This window comes from Lissotriton vulgaris, chromosome 7 (assembly GCF_964263255.1).
Source record: "Lissotriton vulgaris chromosome 7, aLisVul1.2, whole genome shotgun sequence".
NCBI classification, from domain to species: domain Eukaryota; kingdom Metazoa; phylum Chordata; class Amphibia; order Caudata; family Salamandridae; genus Lissotriton; species Lissotriton vulgaris.
Window position 1 is genome coordinate 931398669 of NC_141695.1, and position 8105 is coordinate 931406773.

Consider the following 8105-nt stretch of genomic DNA (forward strand, 5'->3'; position numbering starts at 1 on the left):
AGAGACCTAATGTGGTGAAGCCCTGTGCTCAATTACACCTGAGTATGTTTGTTCTGTGCCCCTCTAATAAATTGACTCATTTCTCTCTATTGGGAAGACCAAAGTGCCCTGCTATCACCCATCTTAGATCCTCAGCTGATTGTCTGAAGACTCGCTCTTCATGCTCAATAGCACGTGTACTGTAATATCGGATTCAGGATTTGCTAGTGCTGACAGCCTCAGTTTCTGTCCTCCCTCAGCATTCAGAAGTCTTTTCCCACAGTAACAGGCTCAGTAAGAAACATCATTATAGTAGGCAGCACTACAGAAACATCTTTATAGTAGGCAGCACTACAGCCCCCACATGCATCTTCTCTGAGTTCCCAGTTTTATTTTGGGGCATCAATCACCATCCAAGGGAGTTCAACCACTGCACAGACATTTGCTTCAATGGGGTTCCTGCTGTGCCTTCAAACAGCCAAGTCACTCCTCACAAATGACTTGAACAGCATTGAAAAGGCCCATGCTTCTAGTTCCCCAGGACAATCAACCCCAAGCAGTGATGCAGCTAGACCGATGGCCGCCCGTGGCGGTCCCTGCATTTTGGGAGAGGGGTGGCGCTGCCCCAAAACTCATGCCACCCAGGGCAGACCCCCCTTGCTACACCACTGACCCCAAGTAGGAAAGGCCAAGCCCCAGTCGCCCCAGCAGACTGAAATACAGTGCAGGGCAAAGGTAGGGCCAAGTTAGGGCAGGAAGAACAGAAAGAACAAGATTCCACCCCCGACTGAAAATCCACGGGGAGGTGTTAGCAAGCAGATGCAATGCTTCCAGGCACTGGGTCTCCACAGCTTACCCAGGGCTGCAGTGTCGGTGTCAGCTTGAGCGCGGCACTCATTGTAGTGATCTTTCATTCCGATTCCTGCAGGGTGAAACCCACAACAGGAGAAGCATTCACTGTGAGGGAGGAGTGGATCACTGGCTTCCTGCGCCAATTACCTTGAAATCCAGGTGGCGCCTGTCGGCCTCTTCAGGGTCTCCTCCTCTACTTTAAGTGCAATGAAGCCAAAACGCCAGAATCGGCAATGCCACCAACCTGCCAGGTAGTATGCTGTTAGGCAGCCCCAGCAGTCCTTGAGACACCCCGCTGACTCAGCACAGCCCACCTTAAGGATGCAATGGTCCCAACACCGCCATTCCGATCCATGCCCGAAATGTTGGCAATGCCAGGATGCAGCACTCTGATGGGAAACAGAGCAGTCCAGAAATAAAATAGTGTGGTGCAGCACTCCATCCACAATGCAATGGTGAATTATTTTGTTTCTTTAGAGTCCCTTATTTCTAAGATGTCGAAATATTTCGTTGAAGTTTAGCAGAGCAGTTGTTCAGCACCTCCTGTCCACCATTTGGCAGACACCCCCCCCCCCCCCAATACTCCACAATCAATCAACCTACCAGAGTTCACAGATAAAGTCCAGGCTACATTGATAATATCAGAGAGTCTAGAGTTGAAGTCATTAGTTGAGGAAAAATAATGATAGAAATCAAATCTTCTCAACATCCCAAGTTATTTTATTTCATGTGCCACAGTTCCCTTATCAGACTAAGCTAAGAGACTTTACAAAGAGACCAATTCTACTAAATTGCTTTATACATTCCCTGGACATTAATTGTGTATCTTAAGAGAGTGCAGCAGGCCACACACAGAGAGAATGCACAGCAATGTAATATTAACCATGAAACAAATAACATCCTTCAAATTGAAGTCTATACGTCACGCATAGGGAAAAGGCACTCGGTAGGTGGCATCAGGTAGAGTTTTCCTTGTGATACCCAAGACAATGAGCCAATGTTTGTCTTCAGATTCTTGAAAGTGGAATGAGAACTTAAATAACACATGCATTAGGGTCACCGACACACTGGGAACTGCCCAGAGACCACTGGCTCATCTCAATAGTAAGCAGTAAACGTCTTGCTACCAGGCCACAAGTCTGGGTTGACAAATAACCCAGATTCAGAGGTGGGTGGAAACCGTTATCATCCCTTCCACTGGGCTTAAGCAGCCATTGGCAAAGCAATGTGCGGGCTACAAGCATAGCTCTGATTTCTCATGTTTGTTAGGTGATTGCACGACGCCACATGTGACCACCAGTTCTCGTCCAATTGCAGCATTGTTGCAGATATGATTGACAGCCCTGACCCACCAGTGGTGCTCGCCAATATTGATCCCACCTCCACTGCGATCTCCTGCTCTGGACCGGTGGTGGGGTTTGTCCCTTTTCAATCACTGGTTTTTACCATCTGAGAACTCGAATTACCTTGTTTTCGGGATCTCCAAACTTCAACGTCGTTGTTTAGCTCTTGTGAAATCAAGCCAATAAACAAAGGCATCTAATTATAGGACACAAGGAATAACTAAGAAACCCACAAGCGTAATATATGTTGTGATTGCCTGTTACCTCATTCATAATGGAAGCTCAAATCAAACGAGGCGGACTGTGCATCCGGTCACTGTCCCTCTTAACCAAGATGTGCGCGTCCTTGTCTGTATGTCTGTCTCCACAGGCTCGGTCTTTGGTGTTACATTTGTCACGTGCCTTCCTCTTCTGGACTCTCTCTCTGAGCACCCCCTACTCTTTCTGTTTCTCTTTCCCTTGCTTGCTTCTCTCTCGCACACTCTAGCCTCTCTCTTTATAGCGCTGAAATGTCTCTCTCCCTCTGTATCTATCTCTGCCTCTCTCTCCCGTGCCCCCTCTCCGTCTCTTCCACTGTCCTTATCTCCCTCTCGTCCTCTCTCTGTTTATGTCTCCCTTGAGTGTAATTACCACACGCAGTATTTATCGTGTCTGTTTTTACTGAACACGTCCTCAGGGGTGTGGAGACAGCTGCCCCCAGCCTCCCTGGCTCTTTCTTTGTGCACCCTCTCTGTTGAAGCACTGCCTAGCTCTTTTACCTGGCTGTGCGCTATCCTCTTATGTCGCCTTTATTCCCGCCTTTCCCTCCCACATCCAGCATTAAAGGTCTGACTGGGAGCTTGGTTAATCGGACCCTGCATCCTGCCAGTGTGTGTGTGTATTTAGGGTGGGCCGCTCGCAAATGTGTGTTTGTGATCTGTGTGTGGTGTGTTAATTTTCGAGGTGCATGTATGTGTGTTACCTAGGAGTATGATCTATATATGTATCAAACCGTATACACACCCGCATAATGCTGTTGTTTGTAGATCATGTCTCTGGGTGTTAAGTTGATATGTGGATGTGTCACTTACATTTATATGCGGCTTGTGTGTCATTTGTGCATCTAATCTTTGTGTTGACTGTGTGTATACTTATGCGTGGTCACTGCATGTAATAATAATAATTATTATTATTTATTGTTTGATTACTTAAAATCTTACAATATAGCAAATACATGTACATATAGTTAAAAAACGCTAAAAAGAGGATTATAAAACTCGTAACTAACTATTGTACCAATTATAAATTATGTGCATGTATAAACGCATTTGTACGTGCGGTTGCTCGTGTGATGTATGTGTTGGTGTGTGTTATTTTGCCTGTTTGTAAAATGAGGTGAATACAACCCAATCCCCTTCTTAACGCCACCAGTAGTTTCTACATTTTCTTGTATAAATTTCCCGGTTCAGTATCCTTCCTCCGGACTACGTCCTTATCCAAGTACCTGCGTCCCTCCCCTTACTATTCTCTCCAGCCTGCTATCCCGCCCTTTGCCTGTGTCTAGCTCCATGCTAACAAACAACCAGCAGGCTTACGGCTTCTTCCTGGCATCCTCTGGTTGAGTGCAGGACACCCCCACCCGCCTCACAGACAACACATACCTTTGAGAAAACTCTGTGACGAGAGAAACACACAGAACTACACACACGCATAACATTCCCCCAAAGGGCATCCTAACCTGTGCCAGGGCGCTCCAGGCTGCGCCATTAAACGCGCCTCTGCTCGCCGGCGGGCAGCAGCCGCAGTGGACCCTGCCAGCTCTGCAGTGTTAACATGTTCCTCCCTGTGTCTTGCAGTGATGCAAAGCCCCGGGGTGTCTGTGCCCTGCCCGGGCGGGAATCTCTGCCCTCCCGGGGGAACAGCAGGGCGCTGCCGATGTTCAGGCTCGTCTGTTGTGACCTTGGCTGCTGCTGTGTATCGCGCGTCGCCCTCCGCCGCTGTCCCAGTTGCTTTAACTGTGCTCTCCGTCTGCCTCCTCTTCCCCCTCCCTCTCTCCTTGCTCTGCCTTCTCTCTCTCCACTCCTGCCTTTTTGGGCTGCAGACCGTCCCTAGTGATGACACTTCTCATTCCCATCCAGTACGTGCAGTCCTATGTATGCTCCGGGCAGCAGCGTGTTCCCAACTCTCTCACCTGAGCCCTGCCCTGCAGTCTGCAGTATCCGGGCCCCTGGATTCTCACCTGACTCCTGCAGGGTTTGCTCTCACCTGGCATCCACAGCATCCCCCCCCCCCCCGCCTCTCTCTCTCCCCTAGCCCGCGCAGCTTTCTGTGGTCCACACGCTCTCTCCGGATTCCAGCAGCATCCTCGTCCTTCATCCCTCGCTCGCGCCAGGCGCAGCATCGTTCTTGCCTTTTGGTACCCAGGACTGAACGCCTCGGTACTCATGGCGTCTAAGAGTAGTTCATCCAATGCTGGTTTCAGCTTTGCCCTCAGTTGCTTACAGTTCTGATCTCTGCATTAGAAATGCAGGATTACAAGTAGCATAACATAAAGAAAACAAGACCCAACAAAGCAAATGTTTTTGGCTTTTATTTTATTAATACTTTCGGTGTTGGGCTAGCAATTCTTCAGTTCTAGCCCCAAAACAACTGCATTCCGATTAAAGATTGGGGTTAAACTTTGATCTTTTCACAAACTCCTGTTTGTGCTGATATCGGAATTCGCACATTTGCAGTACACAATACCAAAAGGTCAAATCTTCGGAAATTTACTGGGTGAAAAAGGTGCTGTAAATTCAAAAACATGCAGAATATGTAGGCAATTGCTCATTTCCTATAGTAAATCTTGAAATAGGATGCATTTACTCCTGTTTACTGGTGTGTTAAACATCTCACCCATCCCTCGTACTCAGGGACTTGACAGCCATTCTTCAGAGAACATAATGATTCCTATCAATGCGTACCATAGTAGTGTCCCAAGACATTGAAATGATCTTCCAACTCACAATGTCCATTTCCACAAATTGGCCTGGCAAGGTAAACACGTCATAAGCCTTTGGTAATTTGGAAAATACAAATGTGGGTAAAATGAGTTTGGAACCTAAATGTGAGCTATGCATAATAGTTGCAGGCTCTCAAACCTGTATAGCTCATGGCCTATTTTAACATGTCTAACAGTATGCTTGTGCACTGGAATTTTCTCTAACTCCATGCGTTTGAGACTTATTTAGTTAGTGCCTCTCCAGTATAGTATTATGTGACATTATTGTGCAATTATAATACTTTCCATACTAGGTTCCACCATAAGAGTCCCTGCCTAGCACAGAAGAGACATTAAAAAGTGCATGCTTGGACTGTGTAATGTCTGCTGACATAAACTCTCTTTCAGTCTCATCTGAGACTGCTGTCGAGATCTTTTGTTTCTTAAAAAAAAAAAAAAGGCCTAGAGCCTGTCCATTACTTCCCATCTGTTTGCTTCATCGTCACTCACATTTCCATGTGCCGGGTTCACTTTCTTCTTCACATGTTTGTCCTTGGATGGACCAGGGACCAAGTACTGATTAGTTGCATGATTAATGTCCTACTGCTTCTCGCGCTTGAATTCAGGAACTTTTTTTTCTTTCTTCCTCCATCGTCATTGTTTCCTGTCGTCGATGCTTGCCTGTTGTTGCTTGCACTCGGTCTCCTCCTGTCATTGTTTGCCCCCTTCCTCTCCACGTCGCTGTTACATTCTATTTCGGCTGACGTTCCCCGTTTCCGACTCGAAAAATTGTCGAATATTTTGCCATATAATACTTTGGAGTCTGTAATCCATGTATAAACGGAAGTCATACATTTCTTTATAATCAGCAACTTGCCAGGCACCAAGTTACAGATTATAAAGAAAAGACGCCGGAAATGGACTAAGTAAGGTTATTGCAATCAAGTTCTGATATCACCATCCTGCTGCCAGAGCCAGTAGCTGAGGTAAAAGGCAGGTCAGGATACAGAAAGTAATTAAAGCAGCCGTTTAAAGCAACAAACAGAATGTTGCTTTTCTTGCTTCCGCTCCATTTTTATAGCTTACAATGACAAGCAGAGACAATATGTTTATTTGTTGCACTCCTAGCAAAAAATAAGCTCTAGCTTTTCTCTGTTTCTACACATTCCGAGCTACTGCATTTAAAAAAAATTGACTTGTATTGATCTGTTACAGGTTTTATTTTCATACTTCATGTTTGGAAATTAGCTCACTCTTTCATAAAAAAGAGCTAGGCACCAAGGTTTTAAGGGGGTTGTGGTGATGGTGTGACCATGTATTGTATGGGATAAAGTACCCCCTGGCACTCACATAAGGATATTGCAAACATTATATTATATTATATTATATATTCAATATATATATATATATATATATATATAATATATATATATACCCTCGCCTCGCCACTCCACTCTACTCCCACGAGCAGGTTGCTTGCTCTCTCCAAGGCAGAAAGAAACGTGGAGCACAGACCCAGGTTGGCGCAAAAAAAATTCCTTGATTATTCAACAACTGCTGTTCTGTCGGCCATTGCGCGTTTCGGTACTGGGCGTACCTTGATATATATATATATATATATATATATATATATATATATATATATATATATATATATATATATATATATATATATATATATATATATATATATATATATATATATATATATATATATATATATATATATATATATAATCGCTGCACGTTTTCTGTATCAGTGTGGTTTCAGAAAAAGAAAGGCTGGCACGCTGGTATCCGCTTTCAAGAATTTTAATCACCAAAACCCCCCCTCACCCCTTCAGACGCGTTTCGCCTTCACAGGCTTCGTCAGTGTAACGTTAGTGTATCATTAAAACCACCATTTTAAAGCCATTGGTTAATTACACACTCCATTAACATAGAAGAGGGACATCTTTACCACAACATTTTGGTGGCCATCTTGTAATGTGCAAATTCCATTAGTTCAACGGCTGTGCAATGGTGATGTCGTGAAAGTGCATTGTGCTCATTAAAAACAAATAACGTTATTAAACATTTCATATTTTTGGTCAATTACATATTCACAGTAAGAAAGAATAAGTAAACAAGTGAGATATTTACATTAACTCATTTCTTGTTTTCGGTTATTCAGCCCTGAATGGGCGATTTGCACGGAGTGCAAGATAGAAAAAGCATGTCAGGTATGATTGATCATTGGGAAAGTAGAGATGTTCTCTTGTTCAGTTTCAGGATCTACTATAGTTCCCTGATCGTTCAGCTATTTACAAATGAACCCAGAGTTCTTCGTTATTATTTAACCCCCAAGGAGTAATGGTTTTGAGGCCAATAATGTGCTTAGACTCTAGGATACGTAAAGACTTGTCCCTGTCCCCTCCTCGCTCTAGTTTGGGAGCCTGATCTATACAATAGAAACTTAGTTTCTCCCACTTGCTGTGATGTTCTTGTGCAAAGTGGCAGGCTACTGGATATGATTTATCGTTGTTAGTAATAGCCCGCATGTGTTCGAGAATTCTAAGTTTCACAGGTTTGATGGTGCTGCCGATGTATCGCAGCTTGCAAGGACAGGTGAGACAATACACAGTGTACTCCAAGTTGCAATTAAGCAACTGCTTAATTTTTACATTGGGTTTGTTATCGCCTGTGCGATTTGGGTATTCAGATATTTTGTGGCTGAATTTGCATGCCTTACACTTAAGACAAGGAAAGAAACCTACCGAATGTGGTATTTTGATGGGTTTGGCCAGAGATTTGAAATGGCTGTGGACCAAAGGATCTGCCAAAGAGGGACATCTTTTATAGGTAATTAGAGGTTTTCTTGGCAGATTCTTCTTGAGGACTTTATCAGCAGTGAGTATGTGCCAGTGTCTTTGAAAGATGTTGACTATTTCGCCTGACTTGGTATTGAATTCCGTGATCATACGGACCTCATC

General features: G+C 44.4%; 1 protein-coding gene across 1 annotated transcript in view; it reads right to left on the reverse strand.

Moving 5' to 3' along the window:
- Positions 1 to 4109, reverse strand: part of RELL2 (RELT like 2) — a 266333-nt gene extending 262224 nt beyond the window's left edge. Inside the window, exon 1 of the mRNA XM_086931361.1 lies at positions 3892 to 4109. The gene's annotated coding sequence lies outside the window, so the exon portion shown is untranslated. The remainder of the gene's footprint in view (positions 1 to 3891) is intronic.
- Positions 4110 to 8105: the final 3996 nt, after the last annotated feature.